Source organism: Neophocaena asiaeorientalis, unplaced genomic scaffold, assembly GCF_003031525.2.
Source record: "Neophocaena asiaeorientalis asiaeorientalis breed wild unplaced genomic scaffold, Neophocaena_asiaeorientalis_V1.1 scaffold547, whole genome shotgun sequence".
NCBI classification, from domain to species: domain Eukaryota; kingdom Metazoa; phylum Chordata; class Mammalia; order Artiodactyla; family Phocoenidae; genus Neophocaena; species Neophocaena asiaeorientalis.
Window position 1 is genome coordinate 694966 of NW_020185330.1, and position 24312 is coordinate 719277.

The following is a 24312-nucleotide window of genomic DNA, read 5'->3' on the forward strand; positions in this document are numbered from 1 at the left end:
CCCGGGCCAGTGGGCCAGCTGCTGCTCCTATACAACTCCTCCTCTGCTCCAGCAAATTGAAGCAGGTCCCTTTAGGATAATCCTCTCATAGCCCATGGTGTTATTTCAAAGAAAACAAGCAAACAAACAAATTCAGGGAAGTAATTTATTCTTTATTTTCTTCCCCAAATGGTGAGATTGGGTGATAAATAATGCAAGCAGAGGAGAAGAAAAGAAAGCAGAGAACCCAACATTTGTCAACTGCCCCAACACTGGAAATGAGATAAGCATTTTCATATTTTTCACATCATGAAATTTTCATAATCTTTGATATAATTTTATGATCACTATTTCATGGGTGAAGAAGTGAAAGCTCAGAGAGGTTAGGTAGATTGTGTAAGGTCACACAGCAAGTAAAGCTGGGATTCAAGCCCAGGTCAAGTAGTTTCGAGCCAATTTTATTTCAGTATGCCAACTGAGAAGAAATAAATAAGGGAGGAAAATTCTCAGAAACAGGGAGAAAAAAGGTCATGTAAATGTTAACTCGTGAGGAAATATAAGAGTGAGATTTACAATGGTCTAAATTATACAGCCAACAATTAGCTTGTGGTGCAGGGCTTCTATTATTTCCACACTTTGGTGCCTATGCATATACAAAGTTCAAACCCTGGGGACTAGGAATCAAACTCGAAGCTTCAGGGAGGAGTGGTATTCCTGCTTATTTGATTTTCTCCCAGCTGAAAAAAGATTGTTCATTCTGAGCACTTGCCCAGATAGTGCAGAGAAAAACCACAGAGACATTTTTACCACCCAGGGTGAGAAACTGAGAAGTTCCAGAATTAACCTGGTACATTTTTTGACTAATAGTTCTGCTTCCCTCGGGTAAGCGGAACCTTTGCTGATGTCATCACCACCCACCATCACCTGGCATCCCTGAGAGGTGGCGGTCATAGCAGTAGGGAAATAGGGTGGAGCATTTAGAAGAGGTTACTTGGAGGAGCTGTCTCAAAGAAACACATTTACAGATTCCACAGTGGAGGCCTCCTTAATCTCTGTCTTTAGGAATATTTGATTTACGTGTCTCTTACTCCATTTTTTTCCATAAATGTGTATATGGTCATCATGAAAGAAAAAGTGGTAACTCATCTTTAGGATGCCTAGTTTCAGGGGAAATAGCCCTGCCTCCCTTTAGTTCTTCTAGTCCTTAGAGCATCAAGTTAGGGGTTGTTCATGCTTAGGTTGGGAATGTGGTAAGAGGGACAGGGGACGAGAGATGAAAATATGAGTAATATTCTGTGAAATTACGTTTGCTCTAACAACCAACACAAACTCTAGTATTTGGGGACAATTTGGATTTTTGCCAATTAAGTCTTCAAATTTTAGGGCTTTAAATTAAATCCTGGCTCTGGCAGCAAACTTGTTACTCAGCTCGTATTACATACTTAATAGCTCTTATTTTTGAATGGGAATAAAAATACCAGTTTACACCACAGGATCTCAGAGTGAGGGGAAAAACTAGCAAAAGTGATTACAAGGTACTTTGCCAGAGCAAATGTTTATTGGTGTACCTAATAAAAGTGGTAATAACAGTACAGTAGATCAATGCACTTTCCGAACTACGTTCTAAAACATGTTAACAGGTGATCTGTGGTGGGGGAAAAAAACACCCAACTCCATAATCAAATATTTGGGAAACACGGAGTGAAATTTGTGTAACACCAAGAAGACTTTAATATATTAAATGTGCATTATCAGCTTTCAAGAGGAGGATGCTATAGGGGGATTTTCTGAGCTGCTTGAAAAGAAAAACTTTTAATCACAGAAACATTTCGTGAAACATTTTGGGGAAAGATGACACAGAAAATTTGCAATTGATTTAGGAGTATATTTTCTTGTCCTACCCACAGTTCACATATCCAGGCAACTCTCCATTTCACCCATCTTCTGTCTAATATCTCCAACCAGGACCCAGATTGGTAAACCCATAGAGCATAGAAAGATGTTGAAAGAGGAATGATATCTATGACCCTTTCTAAATCTGAATTATCTTCTAAAAGCCTAGAGCCAGCCTGATTGAGACACTGATTAACGGTGGCTTCATGTGAAAGGGGAATTCTTCATTAAAAAACAAAAACTAACAAACAAACAACACTAACTTGTGTAATAACTACATGCAGTGCGTGGAACTTGTTTGGACCTGGATTCTAACAAACAAACTATAAGAAGATATTTTGGGGATAAGTGGAAAGTTTGGAGGCTAAGGAATTATTATTAGCTGTGTAACCAGATAACTGTATCTGGTTTTCTAAGGACATACACTCAAGTGTTTAGTGTGAAATATCATGATGTTTAGGATTTGCTTTAAAATAATTCAGGGAATTCCCTGGCAGTCCAGTGGCTAGGACTCCGCGCGTTCACTGCCGAGGGGCTTGGTTTCAATCCCTGGTCAGGGAACAAAGATCCTGCAAGCTATGTGGGGCAGCCAAAAAACAAACAAAATTTCAAAAAATAGAGGAAGCAAATATGGCAAAATATTCATAACTGTTCAATCTAAATAATGGGATATATGGGGATTTTTTTTACAATAGTTTTCTGTCAGTTTGAATTTTTTGATGACAGTGTTTTTTTAAATGAAGATTTATCAGTTCCAGATCTACTAAATCAAACTCTCTGAAGATTGGGCCTGAAAGTCTGCTGTTGTTTCCCTCCTCCTCTCTCTCACTCTCTTTTTTTTAAATCATATGTAGTATCAGGGTTTTTTAGGAAAGCTGAGTTGCTAGCTTCCTCCAGACTGTTATAGCCTTTGCACGTTGCCCCATCCTTCACAGCCCAGTACTTGGCAGTGTTGTAGGTGTGTAAGGTAGTTTGAATATAGGAGAAAGCCTATCACCCAGATATATAGGGTGAGGCTACAGATGCTAACTGAAACCTCAACCATCTCATTAAACAAGTTTAACATGACTTGTTTTTTTTTTTTTTTTTTTTTTTTAAAAATATGATCTATCCTGGAGAATGTTCCATGAGCACTTGAGAAAAATGTGTATTCTGTTGTTTTTGGATGGAGTGACATGACTTGTTTTTACTGATTAGTTTTGGTGTTTACTGTTTGTAGTATGAACACAGTGGCACATCTTTGAATGAAAAATTAAAAAGTGAATAATTATTTGCCGTAATTAGAAGGTAACCATAAAGTTATAATAAAAAAGTATTGTATTTTACAAATACAACATTTTAAAGCAAACAGTATAAATAATAACCCTAATCAATTTCTAACACATTTACCTAAAAATAATTTCCTTAGAGAGAACGGCCACTATGAGTGGTCAGCATAATAAAGTTATATATTATACTTCACGTGCTAAATGACTGTCAACCTTCAGAGGTGACATTTTGATGTATCTTTTAAAAGAACACAGTGATGAACACAGAAATTCAGTACCTGCAGAATCCATGCTATTAAACCATATCAGCTGTACTTTCAAAAAGCCATATTGTCGTACTTTCTAAACGTTATGGTAGAAGGTTTACATAACGGGGCTGAGTGTCATGCTGTGGTGCATACGGTCTGCAGAAAGTAGTCACCAGCATAATTAGCCATGTTCTAAGCCATCACATCCATTGAATATGGGTTTGTGAGCTGTTTTCATTTTTCTAAAAGATTACATTGAAATGGACTCATGACTGTTCTTTTTAAATGCTTGTCTGTTACCATCTAAAACCATGTGGCATACCACAAGGAGTACCCTTAATACACCTTGGGAAACAGCAACCTAATTTAAGAGCAGCAAGATTATATCAGATCCTTTGCTAAGAGGAAAGAAAGGGGAAAATGATTCCTAAAGGGGAAGAAGTTACGTCGTAATTATATTTGTATGACCTGTAGCTAGCACAGTGCCTAAAACATAACAGGCATGCAATACATGTCTGAGTAAATTAATGAGTGCTCATCATGTCTCTGAATGATCTCTAGCCCCTACTCTCAAAACCAATTATTTGTCAAGGTAAAGGCTTTTAATCAGAGCTCTTAGCCCATGAAAATTAAATTGCTGAGCCTAGCCCCTTTGTAGGAAATGTAAAACTCATGAAATTCAAAGTACTCTTGGGAAATTCAAACACATTTTCATTTACCAATGTATATAATCGAGGCAAAAATAAACTTAGATAAATTTATTTAAATAATGGATATTAGCTTTTGACATTTCCTAAAACACTGGAAAAGGAAATGGAAAATCCTATCTCACGGATTTGGAGGCCGCTTAATGTAACTGAAAGAATGCAGACAAAAAGCCCAGGCTCAAATCCTGGCTCTGCCACTAGTTAGCAATGTATAACCTGGTAAAGTCACGTAACCTCTCTGAGCTTCAGTATTCTCATTTATAAAATGAAAAGGTGAGATTAAACTATCTGTAAGTTTCCTTCCAGCTCTAAAATTCTATTTTCTGATTCTTCTCCCAGAGACTCCTGAGCAGTGCTTGGTATGAAGCTTCAGGTCTTTTCCAGTACTAAGCAGGCAGAGTATGGCATGGTCCAGTGTATGGACCCAGAGCCATTCTGAATTACTTGAGCCCAGGTACTGGCAAACAAAATCATTGGCATATAAGTAAAGGCTCTCGGTTTTTCAACTTTCAAACAAATAAATTCGGAAAACAATTTTAAATGCTCTCATTTCCTTTGATATTTTAAATTTTATCGCAAGGCAGTACATTTAGCTGTTAAGGACGACTCTCAGCAATCAGATTGTTTAGGACTGAATCCTAACTTTAGAACTTAGACAAGGATAGATGTGCTACCTAACCTTATTTTGGTAGTCATTTCGCAATATATACGTGTATCAAATCATCACACTGTACACCTTAAACTTACACAATGTTATATGTCCATTATATCTCAAAGCTGGGGAGAAAAGATCTTAGGACAAGGGACTTCTCCATGACTTAATCACCTCATCTTTTTTAAGTGATTACAAAGAGAAAAAAAATGCTATCTACTTCACAGGTTTGTGGGAGGCATAAGAATTAAATGAAAAACAATACTTGCAAAGCACTTAGGAGAATGCCTGACATGTAGTAATCACTCAATAAAGCAGCTACCATTGGTCTTTCCCAAATATCCTTTATCTAGGAAACAACTGTTTTTTCCTAATAAAGAACACAATAAAAGGGTTCCTTTGGTGTGTACCTACCCCTTTGCTCTGAGCTACTTACATTTACATCTGCAGAATAAGTGAGGAAGGCAGGCAGGGATCATAGCCTGTCTGCTCCTGGTCACTCCTACCCTAGAGTTCTGTTCCACTCTGCAACCAACTAAATCACTTTAGTCAAGTCATCAAATTTGCCTAAAGTTAACCATCTGTCTAGCTGTGTGCTATTGGCCCATTCTGGGCAGCTCTACAGAAGTTGCCATGTGAAATGCTGACACTTGCGTTGAAATTGATGGTTCAGGAAGTCCCTGTCCTGTTTTGCAAGGCCCATGAGATAATGCCTGTGGTTTAAATGCTGCAAAATGCTGTCACTTATTATACGTAAGGTCCAATTTGAAGATAAAATCTAAAGGGAAAAGGCCAGAATGTGGGATGTGACCTCTGGAAGGTGTCTCATTATTACAGGGGACTGTGCTCATGTCCCATGGGTCCTGGAGTGGTTGTTTCTCTGTCCTGATTTGGCACAATGAGAGGGATGGCCTGAGGGGGAAGCGGAGAGACCCTGTTCCCCAAGAGGGCTGGGAATGAAAAGATGAAGGCACCATAGGGAAGAAAAGGCCGTATTCATTTTGAACTATTTCCTCACATTCATAAACATTTTAAGTAAACAGTAATTGTATTTTACATTTTAAAAAATAAATGTTTGTTTTTCTTTAAAATTACTGACAGGAAATTTATATGAATATGTCTCCTATTTAAGGAAAAGAATAAACATTTGAATTCACAACCATTAAATCAAAATCCTTTAAAATCTGGTTTTACTCTACAACTGATGTGCCCCCATTTCGTATGTTAATGAATGATGTTAAATGTATGTGTCATTCCTTTATTTTAGAAACATATTTTTGCAATTTTTTTTTGGAAGCATAATACATAAGAGTGATACCACTGGCTGAAAATAGTTACTGGGGGAAAAAACTGACATCAAGCAAATGGCATGTAATCAGCCAGAACAGTACAATTAGCAACAACATTTTGCCCAACCGCACACACTTACAGTGCCCTGTATCTAAAAACAAGCTTCAAGGGAATGGAGAACAGGGAAAACATTTTTTCCTTGTTAATTAGCATAAGTCACAAAGCTAGAGGGATTTTAGTTTGAAGTAGGAATTACAAATAATGGGGGCAATATCAAAAACTGAGGCTAAAGATTAAATTCACAAGACAAGTTGATATCTTTATATCTTTGGGAAGGTAATCCATAAATCCATCTAAAACCATTAAAAAAAATCATTCCAATTTAACTCATCTCTCCCCAAATCTCTCAAAAGGTTTTAATGCCTGGCTTTTCCTGAAACTCAAGGACTTTTAGTTCTCCAAGTTGGCGAAGAGTAATGGGGAAATCTCTGATTTAAGAAATGGAACATTTGCCAAATTCTTTCCGTGGGTTTGGAGTGAGATAGGATAGCATGGTGCCCGATCCTTATCCTCAACATCAGTGGGAACAGTAATTCGGTCCCTACCACCCCATTCAGACTGGGAGCCTCCAGCTGTGGGTGGTTCTGCATTGTTCGCATTCCTCCTAGAGACTGTCGGGGCAGGGCTGACGGTCACTCTGGGAGCCACAGCTGACAGAGGAGGCTCCTGTCGCGTGCTACATTTTACAGCTCGGCTCTAGCAATGATAAACAAAACCATAGGAACGAAAGGCAAAGGTGATTCCAGGGACTGCCATCAGTTCCCTACATGGACCCTGCACTGTCCAATTCTCTCCTTTATGTTGTGTGTGTGGCTCAGATGAAGTAACTAGAAACCCGAAGGGGAAAAGCTAGGCTGCAGATAGAATGCAGAGACAATGGCAACTTACCTGAGAGCTTTGTCATTCTTCCTTCAGCTTATCAGTTTAAAACCCAGGCAAACTTAAGCTGTTAGGGTGGAAGGGGTGCCATCAGGCACTGCCCTATTGACACCTTCTTGTCAAATGATATATAATTCTTTATAAATTCATTTAATTCTTTATAATTATTTTAAAATAGATCTGTCCACTGGCAACAGGGCTGAGAATTTTGTCCCCAGCCCTTCCTGTCTCAAATCTGGGTTTGCACACCTTTGAGTGGGTACAGATCTTGGGTATTTCTCAAAGTTTTCTGATACCATAGCTTGCTGTCTGAAAAATCAAACACTTTGCTAAAAAGTGGACACTCTAGTATCAGGTTTTAAAAATTGTATTGAATGCAGATGCAAAATGTGACTTTTCCATTTTGCTTTAAAAAAATTATTTACAAACTCTAATACTAAGGGGCATTTTGTATTTGGGTATGTTGTCTGTGCCCTGGTTTCCTTATTTGTGAAGTAGGAATTGTGATGGTACCTATCTCAGGGGGTGACTGCTATGATTAAATGAGATAATAAATTTAAAACCCTTGCCACAGTACCTGCAACACAGTAAATAATAAACCATCAACTGTCATTTTATTTTATTCCTGGAAACCACTCTTTTGAAGTCACTCGTCATTCATAGAACAAAACAGTATCTATCCATGCAGGCTTGCACTTATCCATGAGGTGTCGGTCACCTTCCAAAGCCCTGAGTGGGCCAGTGCAGTGGTCATGAAATATATAGATGTTTATCAGGCAGCATTAAAAGAGCAAAGCTATGAAATGGGAAGAAATAAAAACTGGGATGCTTATATATTCTGTTCAGTCTATATTCTCAGAGCCGCCCTGCAGCATATTTACAGAAATGTTAGTTAAGACTCTGATTCATTTACATGCTATTAGATTCATGTGGAAGTTTCTGGGGACTTAATGTTATTGTGATGTTTCCGGAGATGCGTTATTCATGTTATTCATATTATTCACTAAGACTGGTAGTCTCTATTGCTTTATCTTTAGTTGAATGACTTTGTAAAAATTAATAAACAGAAACCTCAGTTGAACTAGGGTTGGGTTAAAATGCCCTACAACAATAGCAGAGCCCAAAAGGAAGAAGAAAGACTTCCTCTTCTTGCCTGGCAAGAGCTCAGCCAATGAGAGACTCAGCCAATGAAACGCCACTATACTTTGAACTCTCAGTTGCTCCAATGGACTCTGTTTACTATAGCCCTCCCAACTTCCTTTTCCCCTTTATGAAAGAGATCTCCTCTCCCTGTTGTGTGGGGCTTGCAAGTGACTCACCATGGGTGCAGACCCCGAATGGCAATGCTTTGCTGGTCCTGAGTAAGCCCATTTTTGCTGGAGAAATAATTGGCAGTCTGTTTAAAGTCAGCAGCTTCCTATTGACCAAACTAATGATCACAGTTTTAGTTACTCCAGTCACATCACAGAAAATTAAAAATAGGCAACCCTTTGTGAATTTGAATTGGATGCACTGACATCAATGTCCTTATTGTGATAAAAAGATTACTAACACATCTTAACACATTACCTCCCCACCAACACACATTTTTATTCATTGGATAAAATGAATTGGTGGAGTAACAGTACCTAAAGTATTTTGGGGCTTTCAAATGAAACATTTCAAAAGTATCTTTAATCTGGCCTCTTCGTTTAAATCTTACTTTAGCACCGGTATTAACAGAGCAACTGGTCACAAATGAGTGTCAGAATCATCTGGAGAGTTTGTTACTTTTTTTGAGATTCCCAGCCCTGTCACTAGTTCTTAAATGGCTCTGATACACTTACGGGTTTGGAAACCACTATTTAAAATAAGTCAGCTAATAAGTCTAAGTGGAAATCGGGCAATATTTGTAAAAGGTACTTACTGATGTCTTTTTAAAGCTATTTTTCTTGGGTTTTGCTTTCATGAGAATTTGAATATATTTGAGTACATACATGTATATTCTTTATTTTAAAATGCTAGTGATACGAAGAATAATGTAAGGAAATATAGAGATAAGGAAGTGGCTGTAGTCAATATGAATGTGATCAATATGATTTATGCAAATTTTTTTTTTTTTTGCGGTACGCGGGCCTCTCACTGTTGTGGCCTCTTCCGTTACGGAGCACAGGCTCCGGACACGCAGGCTCAGCGGCCATGGCTCACGGGCCCAGCTGCTCCGCGGCATGTGGGATCTTCCCGGACCGGGGCACGAACCCGTGTCCCCTGCATCGGTAGGCAGACTCTCAACCACTGCACCACCAGGGAAGCCCCTAGGCAAATAATTTTTGATAGCCCTAATAATCCTTTCAAAGTTCATTTCTATGTAGTATTTGTCAATAGCTATTTGTTCAAAACAATTTTTAATATTTAATCTATTAAGTGCATTTCTATCACACTATTTTAAAATAAAATTTAGCAAATTATTTAAGTAATTACAATTATTCATTGTGAGAACTAATAACTAGGCAGGTCTGGTTAAATTATAAAGTTTATACTTTATTAATATAACTTTTCCTTAAGACTAATTTTAGTTCAGTAAGTTGATTCTTCACTGAAGTGAAAAGCTTTAGTGTTTCCAACTTTTTTCTTCTCTGACATCACTATCATTTAATATGAATTGAGATAAATCTTGCCATACCTCAGCTGACAAAGAGGATGTGTTCTACCACCTTAGAAATTTTATAGCCAGAGATAGAAATTATGCTAATGCAAACAATGCTTTCGTCAGATAAAAAGATTATCCTATTTTCTTTCCCTCTCAAAAATCACTGTATACTTATAAAGGTGATACAGAAAGACATAAAATGTGTATCAGGTCTTGGGGCTGAGAAAGAGATCCAGGTAAAGTTAGAAGAGTAGATGGAGAAACCGAGCCTAAATACCTCACTCTGTTGGTCCCAAATGATCCCTCACCTCCACTCTTTTCAACAGACCTTCAGTAGGCTCAGCCAGCATCCCTAGATGGGAACCTCCCCTCATCCCAACTCACAGGGCACCTAAATATTCCAGTCAAGTTCACCCTTTAGATCAGTGGTTCTCAACTAGGGGCAATAATTCTTTATCATGAGGTACCCTACACTGTAGGATGTTTAGCAGCATCCCTAGCCTCTACCCACTAAATACCAGTAGTATCACCCATCTCACCATGCATCCCCCACCGCACTGTGACAACTAAACATGTCTCCAGACGCTGCCAAATATTTCTGGAGGGGCAAAGGTCACATAATGATTGAGAACCACCAGATTAGAAGTGGCAAAATAGGGGGTTGAAAAGTGCCTTATCTCAAAAATATATATCTCCCCCCTTAAAAATGCTGAACTTCCTGTAATAAGTCCTTGTATCTTTTCTTCCCACAATCGCAGAATACAAGGCTTAAACTTGTACCTATTCTTGTATAGGTATCAGTCTGAGGTTAACTTTATGGGAATACTTTCAGCTAAAATGCAACTAGTCAGTCAATAATGACAAAAGGTTGGACTTCCCTGGCAGTCCAGTAGTTAAGACTCTGCATTTTCCACCGCAGGGATCACAGGTTCCATCCCTGGTCAGGGAACTAAGATCCCACATGCCATGCGGTACAGCCACAGAAATACATACATACATACCTAACGTACATACATACATACAAAAGGTTGGTTTTCAGAACCTTCCCAGGTCTGCTCAGATCACCTCAAGTGGACCACTTTTCAGAAGGAAGACTAAGAACAAACTTCTAAACCTTGATGACTTTACCTGGAATTGTTCATCTACCTGTCTAACACATACGTGCTGCCCTGTCAGGATTGGTGCTAGATGTAGTGTGAAATATACAGTGACTTCAACATTCTGTAGGTGGAAAGAAGGGTCTAGGAGAGGGTCAGATATTGGATATTTAAGAGGGAGAGTGGATAATTGAAATTTAACTACAGGATGGGAGATTAGGTGTCGTTTACCTCTGTGTCCCCAACAGCTGGTACGCAATAGGTACTTAATAAGAATTTGCTAAGTGAATAAACGAATGATGGAGAAGGCCCTCGAGCAGCTGGGGGGACTTGAGATACAGAGCTTTGGTAGGAGGAAATTGACTGAGAAGAGTCAGGAGAGAATGGCCTAAGAGGAAGATAATGGAAGCTTGGAAGTGGAGAGGACTAAAGCCCAAGAGAGAAGATGCCTGATCAACTCTGCACCAGAAGTAAGGCAATTTAGGGAGAAAGCATGAGACTGGAGTCAGATTTCCTGAGTTCAGATCCTGGCACAACCGCTTGTTTTCTTGAAGATCTTGGGCATCTGTAAGCCAGGGATAATGACAGTTCCTCCGTCAAAAGGCTGTCATGAGGATTCAATGAGGTAATACTTATAAACCTCTTAGACCAATGACCAGCCAAGGGTCAAGCTAGATCGACTCTTGAGAGTGGCAGGGTTTCAGAGAAGGATGAGGGACTTAAGAGCCATAAAAATCTGAATGATCACCGTGGTGAAAGGAAAAGGAAGCCAACCAGGAATGAGTAAAAAGTTGACCAAACATCTGTGAGCACTCCACTGACGCAACTGTTGTCTTGGTGATGTGACTGACTCATTTATTTGATTTTCCTTAATCTTCCTCAGTGACTTTAAAGCAAAACGCAAGAACACTGATGATTGAGTTGACCTGAATTTGGGGATTGTTAAGAAAGCTGCATTAGAAGGTCAAAGAGATATGGGATGTTGAGACTAAGGGGAGGATATATTCAAAATGGTAAGCCCAGGCATTAAACTCAAAGGTTAAGAAGGGAAGCCCAAAACAGCTAATAAACTGAAGGAACTGGGAGGTGGGTGCGGGTCGGTGACTGAAAGTCTCAAGGTCAAACAACGGCTCTGGTGGGAGAGGTGGAAGGGCAGGATGTGGTGGACAAAGCAGTTTCCAGTGTTCAGAGATGGAGCAGCTCCAGATGACACAAGGTCCAGTTAAACTTCACATGGAGGTGGGGGAATCCAGAAAGGAATGGAAGCAAGGCCACTTTGTTTCCTCTTGATCAATTCAAACCACTGTGTTCCCAAGGGTATCTCATCAAAATGTTTTGTTGGCAAGGAATTCAATAATTGATTAACTGCTCTAGTAAAATCCCTCTAATGTTCTTCTTGCTATCTCAAAAGGCTGTAGGTGAGTAGTTAAAGTCAGGGGGAAGGCTCACATAGAAATAAAGTACACATCCAGGAATATCAGTAGAGAAAGAACATTGATAATTATACCATATGTTTATACTTTAAATATAAACATTAGGTAAACTGGCTGATGTATGATGTCCCATTCAAATCAACCGAAAGTCTTCTTAAGGGATTGATTCTTTCTCATCATTACCTGGGATATCTGTCCAAGAACCATCTCAGCAAATGTTAATCCTCTCCCATTCTCACCTCAGGGGCTTCTCTCGTTTCTCCACCTCACTCTCAAAGCAGCCATGTGCACTTGTGTGTGTGCACGCGCACACACACACACACACACACACACACACACATACATAAATACATACCCTCCCTACGCATAGTTGATGGGATTCAGTCATTTAACAAATATGTACCAGACACTGTTCTAGATGCTGGGGCCACAGCAGTCAGAGAGGTTAGATCTGTGCTTACATGAAGCTTATATTCTAAACGGAGAGATAATTGACAAACAAGTGAACATATTCATAAATAATTTCAGATTGTGAAAATGCTACCAAAAAAATAAGTGATGTGATAATAAAATATTTTATATTTATTTGTATATTAAGTCTGTACATATATAATTATCATGTAGTAGGTATATATCCCCATTATTTAAGAAATTGGGGTGAAAGTGACAAAAATTATGATCCAATATAGAACTATAGGCAGAAGAGAAAGTCATTAATTTGCTGGTTCTGTTTTTCTGCTCAAGAAATCACATAGAATATTTGGCTTAATGATATATGAATCACAAATACTTTATTAAAAGTTTTTAACAGAAAGTAAGTTTAAGAAAGCCTATTCCCCCCCCCCAACCCCAAATGGTTTTACCTTCAAAGCAAGATCTAGTTAAGAGTGCTACCAACCAGCACTTTATTCTCCTGGCCTGTCAAAACTAAACTCCAGGGTCTGAGGTCCTTTGAGAACAATCTCAAATCCGTGATTCCTAATTCCAACTCCATAGTCTAATTACCAGTGTCCCTTCTTCAAAGAACTAGAGCATAAGAATTCTGTTTAGGCTAACAGAATGATATATTAGACTACCCTTGAAAAAGAAAAATGGAACCACTGCTTTGCCTTGCAGAAGAATTTCTTAAGATTTTTTTGGCATTAGATTCCACAGGCAAGCCAAAAAAGAGTGAATGTAGGTTTTGTTTCTAAACTAGGATCAGGTGAAAGGGAAACATCAATCTAATGTGCGTGTTCACAAATACTTTTTCCCTTTTATCCTACCAGTTAATAATAACCAGCACGCCAGGACCTTGTGTTATAACCAAAATCCCAACCACTGCAGATGGGTAGGGCTGTCTCTTGGAGGCCCCACCAACAGAGTCCTTTAGCCTCGGTGAATCTCCTGTGAAATTCCAGAGCAAGCACATCTTATTTGCACTTTTTTTTTTTTTTTTTTTTTTTTTTTTTAGGCTCACGGGCCCAGCCGCTCCGCGGCATGTGGGATCTTCTCGGACCAGGGCACGAACCCGCGTCCCCTGCATCGGCAGGCGGACTCTCAACCACTGCGCCACCAGGGAAGCCCTATTTGCACTTTTATCCATCATTCTTTTTTAAGCAACTAAAATCAAGTTTAAGAGCATGTTTGTTATGCCTACAATCTACTCAAGGTAACCAAATTAAAACAGACTGAACAGATTTTAAACCTTCTTCATAAATGGACTTTCCCTCAAGAAAGCCAGAATCAGCCAGGCTGTAAGACTGTATTCGTTTGGGAAGATGGACGTTCATACCTCCCCCGTTCTAGTTCAGTATGTTTCATGTGTCTCAGGCACAAATCGATAAGATGGCATTTAAATATGGAAGAGAATTTCAGTGACATCTGTACTGTTATCATTTGTGTTTCAAAGTGACACCACCTAGAATACTATCCCAGATAAAGATCATCAGAGTGTGCCCGAGGCATAACTCAAGAGTAACCAGTCTGTCACCAGAGTCCTACTTCTTATCCTTTCTCATCTGTCTCCCCCAATGGGGAGTGAAGGGCGTTGCCTTCCATCTCTGGGGGGTAGGAATGTTTTCTTTCAGCTTTTCGGAGAGTAATCAAGGAATCGGAACTGAAAAACTGCTCTGGGACCTTAAAGGCCCCTTATATAAACACACAGGCGGCATACATCAGCAGGTTTTATACTGTAGGCAGTCTACCCCTTGTCTTGTCCCTTCTACTAGACAGTTTTTGGTATGAGGGCCCTTCTACCTGTCCTCAGTCTTCTCTAGAATGTGAAGCCCATGCATAAGGCAGCAGTGCTCTTTTCACACTTAATTCCAAGATCTCAGTGCAGTTCTCTGTGCTGGGCTCTCCTACCTTGTGTAGCTAATACCTCTGCTGTACCACTTAGACCGGCCTCTCCTCAGGAGTAAAGGGCCTGGCCTGCCCGTCTCCCCGGTCTTCTGGAAACTTTTGTCTGGAGTATTCAAGAATTCAAGCCCTCAAGGAATTGGAATGTGGTGTCTGTGGTGAAACTAAAACCATAACAGAATAGAAAGAAAGAAGTTCTTCAAATGTACCTCCTGTAAACTTTTATATACTGTATTAAAACCAGACTTTGTCCCAGGATAATCAAGTTAACCTATTTAAAAATAGTGTCTCAAAATTTGATGTCCAAGAGAACAGAATTTAATGAATGCAGATTTTTTTCAACTTTGTATCTCTAAATTGGGTAAAGGTAAATCTTCCTGAATTAGAGGTACATAATATTAATCCCAATGCTGTGCTGTCTCTGCAAGATACAATTGACCCTTGAACAACCGAGGGGTGTGGGGTGGGATTTAGGGGAACCAGCCCTCTGTGCAAAGATCCAAGTATATAGTTGGCCCTCCACGTATACACATATACCCTCAGTTCCTCCATGTGTGTGGTTTCTCTGTATCTGCAGTTCCATATCTGCAGATTCAACCAATAGCGGATCCTGTAGTACTGTAGTATTAACTACTGAAAAAAAAATCCACATTTAAGTGGATCTGTGCAGTTTGAACTTGTGCTGTTCAGGGGTCAAATGTAATTTTTTCTAGTCCTGGTTAGGGATTCCTGGTACATAATAATGAGACAGCTGGATTAAATGACTGTTAATCAATTCTCCTGCCTTTCCTTGAGAATTAAAATATCTTTTGGTGTTTTTATTTTACAGAACACAATTTATATACTAGCTGAGAATAATAAAAAGGGCACTTTGAGTTTTAGTCAGTGAAAACCAGGACTACATCACTGCACTATTTGTTTCCACAAGTGATTCTTTTTTTCTTTCAAAGTGATATACATTAGCTAAAGGGACATTTAAGACCTTAGAGTAGGACTTACTTAAATTTATTTTGCTTTAAAATGCATTTTGTTTTGCTTTTTCAATGAACTTCAGTAATTACCAAAAAGAAAAAGGAACCTAATTTCTTTATTATGACCTTCAGCCAGAATGATGAACAGTATTTAATTTAGGGAAAGTATTCTTTAAAAGCTAATATGTCAAATTACTGGCTTCTCCCTTTGACTAGAATTTATATTTCAGCATTAAAACATACGGTAAGTCCCAAATTCCCTTGAATTATGTATAAAAGATGAAAAATAACTAAGCTTTTTTCTTCTAACATACTGAACTCATCTTAATTCTTAACGTACTATTCTGGTGTTTGGAAAATATCAATACTTACAAAGGAATGTAAATTATAGCAGTTCACATCTCTTAGTTTTCTATATAACTGTGTCTCTTCCATAAAAGTGTGTAACTATCACCCACCAAAGCTTAAGCCTCTTCAATTCCAAAATGAGGCTATGGCCACTGTCCTTTAAAACCATGTCTCCGTGCACCTGCTCATTCTGTGCTCTCTTCCTAAGATACCCTAACCCATGGTTCCCACATGTGTCTCCACTTAGAATAATCTGGGAATTTTGAAAACACTCCCAAGCCCAGGTCACATCCCAGGCCAATTAAATCACATGCCTGGTACACAGGCATCAGGAGTTCTTTTTAAAGTCCCCAGGTGGTTGCAATATGCTGCCAAGTTTGAGAACCGCCGCCTCAGCCAACTTGTTCCCAAACTGTCCTTCATCCTTCCCATCTCAGTTGACAGGGTATGTCTGAAGCCCTCCCTGAAGGTTCTAGGCCTTCCCATTACACCTCCTGCATATCTCTACCATAGCAAGTAGTAAAAAGTATATTGTATCTGTTTACCTGCTCACCTGTTCCCTCAAACTACTCCAAGAGTCTATGTTTAGGTCTGAATCCCAGAGTCTCACCCTGTGCTTAGTGTAAGGGCGTACTCAATAAATAAATTCATGGAACGAATAACTTCTTCCTAATAAAAGTAAAGCAAAAACATACAGTTATGTTAATATTTATATGCTATGCAGAAAGTATTAGTTTAAGATGTGTTTTAGGATAATGTTTCACTTGATGGGCAATGTCTCATATTTAGGAAAACATCTCATCATACCAATGAAAATAAATCTATATCTCAACATCAAAAAGAATCATAAAATATAACTTTGATTACCTACAAAACTTCATTCTTTATTGTAATAAGCACAGAAAAATGTTTCCTGTGATAAGAAACATCTAAAACAACCCATCCTTTCTTAGTTCTATTTCCATCTTGAGTGGATTATGCGTTGTTTTCCAAAGCAATCCTTTCCGAATTTTATGATGTTTCAGGGGTTTCTAAAACTGATTTTTAAGAGTTTTAAAGTACTTAGTTGGGACTTCCCTGGAGGTCCAGTGGTTAAGACTCCGTGCTTCCAACGCAGCGGGCAGGGGTTCAATCCCTAGTCCAGGAACTAAGATCCCACATGCCACGTGGCGCGGTCAAAATAAATAAATAAAGTACTTAGTTTACAAAGTGTATCATGTTAAGAGTCTATGTTTATCATGGTATTCATGCTGTTAACATGATCATTATGATTAAAAAAATTCATACAGTAAGTTTTGCTATAATCAAATTCTAGACAATAAACCCAAGCTTAAACGCATGTTTTAAAAAAGGGGTTTATATTTTTTATTTTTTTGCCTTATATATCCTGAGAGGTTTATTGATTTCTTTCTGTTTTCAATGTAATTGTAGCTTCTTTTTATTAGTAGGAGTGATAATATGATTTTTTTATTGTGGTAAAAGATATATAACATAACATTTACCATTTTTCCAGGTTTGTTGAGATATAATTGACATATAACATTTTATTTGTTTCAGGTATACAGCATGAAGGTTTGATATACGTATAGATGGTGAAATGATTACCACAATATAAGTTAACATCTATCACCTCATAGTTACAAATTCTGTGTGTGCATGCGTGTTAACTTTCAAGATCTACCCTCTAAGCAACTTTCAAATATACAATACGTTGTTTTAAACTTTAGTCACCATGCTGTATTTTACATCCCCAGTACTTATTTACCTTATAGCTGAAAGTCTGTACCTTTTGAACACCTTCACCCATTTTGACCACTCCCACTTACCCCTTCCTCTGGCAACTGACCAATCTGTCCTCTATATCTATGAGTTTGGGATTTTTTTAGAGTCCACATATAAGTGATATCATATTTAAAATATTTTGCTCCTTGGGTTACCTATTCATTTCATATTGCAGCAATGTTTTACAATCTAACAATATGTTATTCTTTATCTGCTAGATTTTTATGCATGAAGCCTGAAAAAAAATCAGATTTAGGAACTGTTTTCCAAGACAGTATTAAATTCCTCACTTGTCTCACATCAAATTAATTTAAGACCTTAACAACTACTGTTCAATATGCACTTATTTTGAATGCATATTAAAGACAAAAATGAGAGAAAAAGTATAATCCTCCACTTTTTAAATGCCAACATTGTAATCAACTACTAAACAAAAATTTAAATTTAGTCTGTTAATTAAATACAGCTAATTTAAAAGGCAGTCATTGGAACATGGTTCTTGTCCTCCTTCCCGTAACGGGAGTCATGACTTTAAATCATGAGTGCCATAGGCTTAGAAACTGTTCTGCTCTATCTGAAATGAGCTCCGAATGTATTTTCAATTGTGGAAAGACAAAAAGATTACCATTCCTAATATTCAGTTCTAATGTCATGGTTCCCAAGATGTAAAAGCTGTGAATAAGACAACTATTCCAAGGAACCTTCAGCTGTGAACACAAAACGGAATTTCTTTTGCCATGCAAACAAGGCACACAGGCATACTTTCAACCAATAACAGCTAGCTTTATACATTTATGTTTGGATCAAAAGAGCAGGGCAGTTTTAAAGCTGGCTTCTGTTAGCATCAGTCTGATCTAGGGTGGTGTCCTTTCTTAGGTCCTCTGCTTCCTTGTCTCCTTGTCACATTCAGACCCACCCCATTGCTCCTTTAGTGAGGGGCCCTGTGGGGCGTTACTGCCGCCCCTGGCCAGGGCTCACCGGATCAGCAGGCAACAGAACACCTAGGAGGGTATAAGCCCGGGGGGCTGGGGGTGGGAGGGTTGGAGCTCTGTGGGTCGCGGGCCTGGGGGCCAGGTGGAGGCTGGTTCTCTCTTCGTCTCCAGTCCCCAGAAGCTGGTCCAGTTGGCGCAGGCTGACTGGAGAAGCGTAACTCACCCTTCCCTAGAACCAACAACTAAAAGTGGCAAAGAAATCTCCATCTCCTGTCCTGAGTCTTAGTGCCATAAAAAATATCTTCCACTGGCCCTTCGCATCACGCGCTGACCCTCGGCTACCATCGAGAGCGGGCAAATATAATTTCTGAGAGGTCACTGGCACTAAAACCACAGCGGATAGAGAGGCCTTGTCTACCTGAAGACGTGGAGAGGCAGAGTTAGCGGGGGAGGCTTGGCTTCCTCGGCGGCGCCCCCTCCATCCAGCATAAAACCCGCGAAAGAGCGGCGTCCTGAGTAGTGGGTGGGCAGGTGGGTTCGAGACAGGAGGACGGGAGGGAGCAAGGAATCACAAAGCCTCCTCCGCTGGGACCGCCTCCTCTCTCAGTAGCCTCCCCACAGTAGCTCCGAATTAATAAGACGAAGATCAGGCCAAATTGCCGCCCCCAGCCAGCCCAACTGGGCTCCGGAGGGAGCGATCCCGGGAGCGAGGGTCCGCGCGTCAGAAGGGGCCATTAGGCCAGAAGGGGGGTAGCTGACAGTGTCCCCTCGCGCCTCCGTCTCCGTCACGCGGGGAAAGGCCTAGATCGCCGCGGTCCTAACACAGAATCCGTCTGCGGCTCGCCTCTCTCCCCAACCCCGGAGGCGTGGCGCCCTCGGCTTTCTCCCGCCCCTGACTCGCGGCACCCCTCCGCAGGACGCTTGGTTGGGCCCGGGGCGGGGCCTGCAGGCGCTCCACGTGCTGCTGCAAGCTCCGCTCCCGCGGCTCTGCCACCGCCCCCACCACCTCTGGGTCGACGGGGGTGGAGCCTCAGGGGGGCGGGGCGGGAGGCGTGGGCGAGGGGCGGGGCGGACGCGGAGCGCTCGTCCGGCTGCCCAGGCCAAGGGGCTGAGAGCAGTGGGGCAGGCGTGGCGGCCGCAGGAAGGCACTGAGAGCTGACGGGAGTCCGACGCCTGGTGCTGCGAGCTTTCTCTGAGGTAAGACCAGGAACCCGGCTCCCCAGGACGCCCCCCAGCCCGGCCAGCCTGTTGTGCGCGCGCCGGCCCGGGCAGCCCGACTGCGGGAGGGAACCTGAGGCGCGAGGTCTGCCTCATCGTCCCTTAGTCGGGGGAGCCGGAGACTGAGCTCGGGCTCGGCGACGCCGGAAGGGGGCCTTGGTGGGATGCGAGTGGGGGGCGCGGCCTGCAGAATTTGGGTTCCTGGAGGAGCTGTCGGAGCGCAGGCCCGGCCCGGGGCAGAGGAGACCCCCAGCTGCTGATCTGGGAGGGCCAGGACCTGTCAGGGATGGACAGCTGGGAGCCACCGGGTGAGATCTACAGGGATTATAGCAGCACCTCCAGTCCCGGGACAGCATAACCTAATGGTGAAGGCGTTTTCTTGAAGGCAGGAAAAAATGGAAAGCTGTCAAAATAAGCCCATTTTAAAGTTGAAATGAAAGTTGGAGGATTTTCAGGCCGTGCAGTTGTGTAGCTAGTGTCCAAAGAAATATTAGCTCCTTGACACCCTTTTCGTTTGGATTTCTTAGCAAAAATATGTTTTGCCAGTATTTCCCTCAGGAGTTGTGCATTGCCCGCAGTGGGGAAGGAAAACTTAAGCAAGCGTTCTCGGGTTGCTTTTAACTTGCCTGTGCTCTCCAGCCTTTTTGAGTGTGCAGAAAAAGTATCTCGCTGGATTTCTCATGTAGGATTCCGGCTCTTCTCCGGGGCCCGTCGATGTTTGTTTATTGGTTTTATAAGCATCTATTTAAATTTAGTCCTTGAACGAAATACTCCCCGTTGCCACAGGGTGTAGTTTAGGGATTAGAGAATACTGTTGGATAAAACTGCTAGTGGCTTCATTTTGCAGGAATGTAAGTCATTTCCTTTCTGTGATTTCAGGGAGTTGATATTTCACAGCATCACAACTTTGTGGGGAAAATTTTCCGTAATACATCTGTCATTAAAAAGGCTTTTGACTTTTGGATTTCTCTTCTTAGAGCAGAGCATAAATTTAGGCTCAGCAGTGTTAAAGTATCAGAAGTTTTTCAGAATCTACAGCATTCTGAAACTGTTGCAGAAGGTAATTTTGACAAGCACCAAGACCTGCAAACTGCCTGCAGGATAGAGAGTGGGGGAGGGGAGAAGACCAGAAGAGAGGCAGGAAAACAGATGCCTGGGCTGTTGTCCTTTGTCATATAAAACTTCTAGCACTTAATCATTTTTCCTTGGGTGTGGTTTTGAGAAATAAAAGTATTATGTTAAAAATGAAAATACTCCACAGTATGAGACAGCTGACATTTGAATTCTCTTTCAGTATGTTTGTAAACATATTGGATTTACATTTCATATTAAAATGGACTTCTGGGATTATTAGATGAGAAGGGTCCCCCAGGGGATATCTAGTATCAAGTTATCTGCAGGATATCTTTTCCAGAAAGCAGACTGCCTGTAATATGAACTAATTGCCCCCCCCATCCCCCTTTGAATTGCTTGTAAGAGTGCCTGAGATCTGACACTGATGGACCACAGTAATCAGCAGTTCTTGCAGGGCCCCAAACATTTTAAGGGACAGGAAATCTTTCTCTGTTTCTACCCCCTCCTTTTTGGTGGGGCAACAGGGGTAAGCTACCAGCTTCAAACACATAATTTGAACTTGCAGATTTAAGATGCTCCTGGCTCTACAGGAAAACTGAATGGGCCAGGATGAAGACGGCTGCTTTTGAAAGGGAAAAGTCAATGTGCTAGGTAATAATTTTTAGCTACAAGTTCTTTAGAAACTCATTCAGCTGGTCTAGTTGAATTGAGCCGGTGGGGGGGGGGACGACGGGTTGTAGAGCTTTTCTGATTTCTGAACTTTGTTTCCACTTTTAACTACACTTACAAAGCTTTTGGCTTTCAGAACTTATGACATAATAGACCATGTAGCCTTTTGCTGCAGATGCTTGAAATGAAAGTTTCAAACAGAATTGTTTTTGACTGAGCTGTCAAGTTCAGAGTTTAGTGTAAATGAGTCCTGTCTCACAACTAACTTTTTTGATAAAGGAATTCTTTGTAGTTTTCAACTTGAATGTTGCAGATTTTGATTTCTGAGTCTGTGGGGTTTTTTTTTAAAAAAAACTAAAACCTGCAAACAATTATTTTAATACATGAAAGCTGGTACCAAGAAAAGATTAATTCAGTCCAGATGTAAAAATGTATGTGAATTTTAGATTTGGATGATCTCAACCAGTTTTCCCTTTTGTTGATGAGGCTGCCTGGATCCCAGATGGCATTCACAAATTATCCCTTAGGTGGTTTTCTGAGTTCAGAACTAAATTTCACCAGCCTTCTCTAAAGTCATTTTAACAGTTTTTCAAGTTTTCTGAAGGATAGAAAGCTTTCTGCATTTATAGAGAGATGGATTTTTCATACTACTTATTAATACTAACCTTTTAAATGCCCTGGTTTGGTAGATGAAGCCTATGGGGAAACTGGAGGTATTCAGTATTGTGTATTATTATTCTTCTTTTTTAATTAAGAGGTACAAAACTCCAGTTATAAGAATTGTGTATCCTTATGGGCAAAGCATAGAAGATATGGTTTTCGTTTATGCAATTCCAACTTTCTTCTTTTAAAGAAAAAAGTTTTAAATGTGTTTACAGTCTTCAGTAGAATCCTGTTGTAACAGTTTGTGGTCTCTGATATAGCAATTGTATGATGAGCCTCTACCATTCTTTCTCAACAAGAAACAGCAAACACAAGTAATAAGAAGACTCCAGCATTTTTTTAGCTTGTACTCCCAACACCAGAGTTATAAAGGATGTGTGTTATATATTTAAAATTATAATTTTTTAGGAAGTCTTTGTATGATTATCTAATTACACATTTTGGGTGTTTGAGTACATTGTGATTGTATATAAAACAATCCAGTGTAGGAGGTGGGGGAAAGGAAAGATTTAGTGAAGGAATTTATGAGTGGTGAAATTTTAGTTAAAATGTATCTTTTCTGAAACCCAAACAGGAAAAATGGTATTGTTGGTCTCTGTAGTTAAACTTTGATATAGGGAGTAGTTGCAAGGGCTTTTTGAATTGCACATTCTTCTGAGGAAGAGGCTTTGGGGGCCTATAAAAATAAGTAGAAACAAGTTAAAGGGATAATTTGAGAGGAAGGAAGAAGTAGAATACTGGGCATTGAACTGCATGGAGAATCTAAACTTAGAAGGATGAGTATTGAGAACAAGGCTGAAGTAGGGAAAGCTTTCTATTTAAAAGTAAATTAAAGAAGAAGATCTTTTTAGCTGAGGAAAAAAAAAGGATTAGAATTAAGGTGCCCTATAAGGTCTGTATACAACATGAAATAGTGCTGCGGAGTGATATTTATGCTGGAAACGTTGCCTGCATTTGTGTTGAATCACTAGTTTGGTGTTAAATATTGCATTCAGAGACTGGATGCTTATTACCGTCCTCTGCTCCCCCTTGCCCCCTTATACCCCCACCCCACTTCCCATTTCATAGGCTGGAAACATTTTTTGTCTAAGTTCTAATGATACGAGAAATATTAAATTAGTCCTCCAGCATTTGGGAGAACTACTGATGCCCACCCGCCATGCTGTGGGACCAGAGGGACTCTACAGCAGTATTGGCTGAAGTTATCATAAAGTTTTGAGTGAAAATATGCAATCTGTGTTTCCAATTACCTTATATGATTTAGTGGTGTAATTACTTCTGATGCAACTTTGTGTATATCACTTTTCATATGTATCATATGGAGCAGTCATGCAGTATACCGTATTGATCAAAGAGGGATCCTAGAACATTGGGGAGGGGAAAGAAATCACTGATCTGACAGCTGGTATAACGTAAGGAGGAAAGTGTGGTGCCGAAACATTCACAGATGAACCAGACATAGAGCAAAGGAGAAGGCAGTGTTTCCTGGAGGTTCCTTGGAGTTGTCTGTCGCACAGCATTTTCTGGAATGCCTTTCCCCACCTATGTGGCCTTACCTAGCAGAGTTTAATCTATACAGCAAGAGTCTAGGTAGAGATTTGGTCATTAACCAAGTCATTTCATTAATGTGGTAATTGGGATAATTCTGATCAAAAGTATCTATTTTGAGCCTCCATATTCCAATTAGATTATCCTGGGATATTTTCAGATGTTTTCTAATAACTGCCTTTGTACATATATGTTATAGAACTTTGAGCAGAAATGTTTTACTGGTATATGAAGATAGAGGGAAAAGCAATATGTTATACTACCTTATAGCCACAGTTTCATGTGAGGGAGGAAATCATTATAAAAATCAAGGAGATTCTGGATGAAGATTTTAGGAAATTAATGTCATTTCTCACTTAGCTTCTCAGGTGGTTCTTTGTCTGATTCACATTAAACGAAATGTAATTAATTTTCTCCCTACAGGTAGCAGTACTTATGCTGTCCAGTTTTAGTAGATGGCTTTTGTTTGGAGGGAGTGGGTGTCCCTGTGGCTTTATTTCTTTGAACTTGTTCCTGAATAATTACATACAACCAGAAAAATGCAGAGATCAGAAGTATACAGCACAAAATGATCATATCTAGGCAATCAGCATCCAAATCAAGAAACAGAACCTTACCAGGCACACCCCCCT

The 24312-nt window shown here is 40.2% G+C and overlaps 1 protein-coding gene across 3 annotated transcripts in view; it reads left to right on the forward strand.

Moving 5' to 3' along the window:
- Nucleotides 1–19633: 19633 nt before the first annotated feature.
- Nucleotides 19634–24312, forward strand: part of FRMD6 (FERM domain containing 6) — a 75878-nt gene continuing 71199 nt past the window's right edge. For all 3 annotated transcript variants that reach the window (XR_003001774.1, XM_024734724.1, XM_024734725.1), the window contains exon 1: nt 19634–19705. The gene's annotated coding sequence lies outside the window, so the exon portion shown is untranslated. The remainder of the gene's footprint in view (nt 19706–24312) is intronic.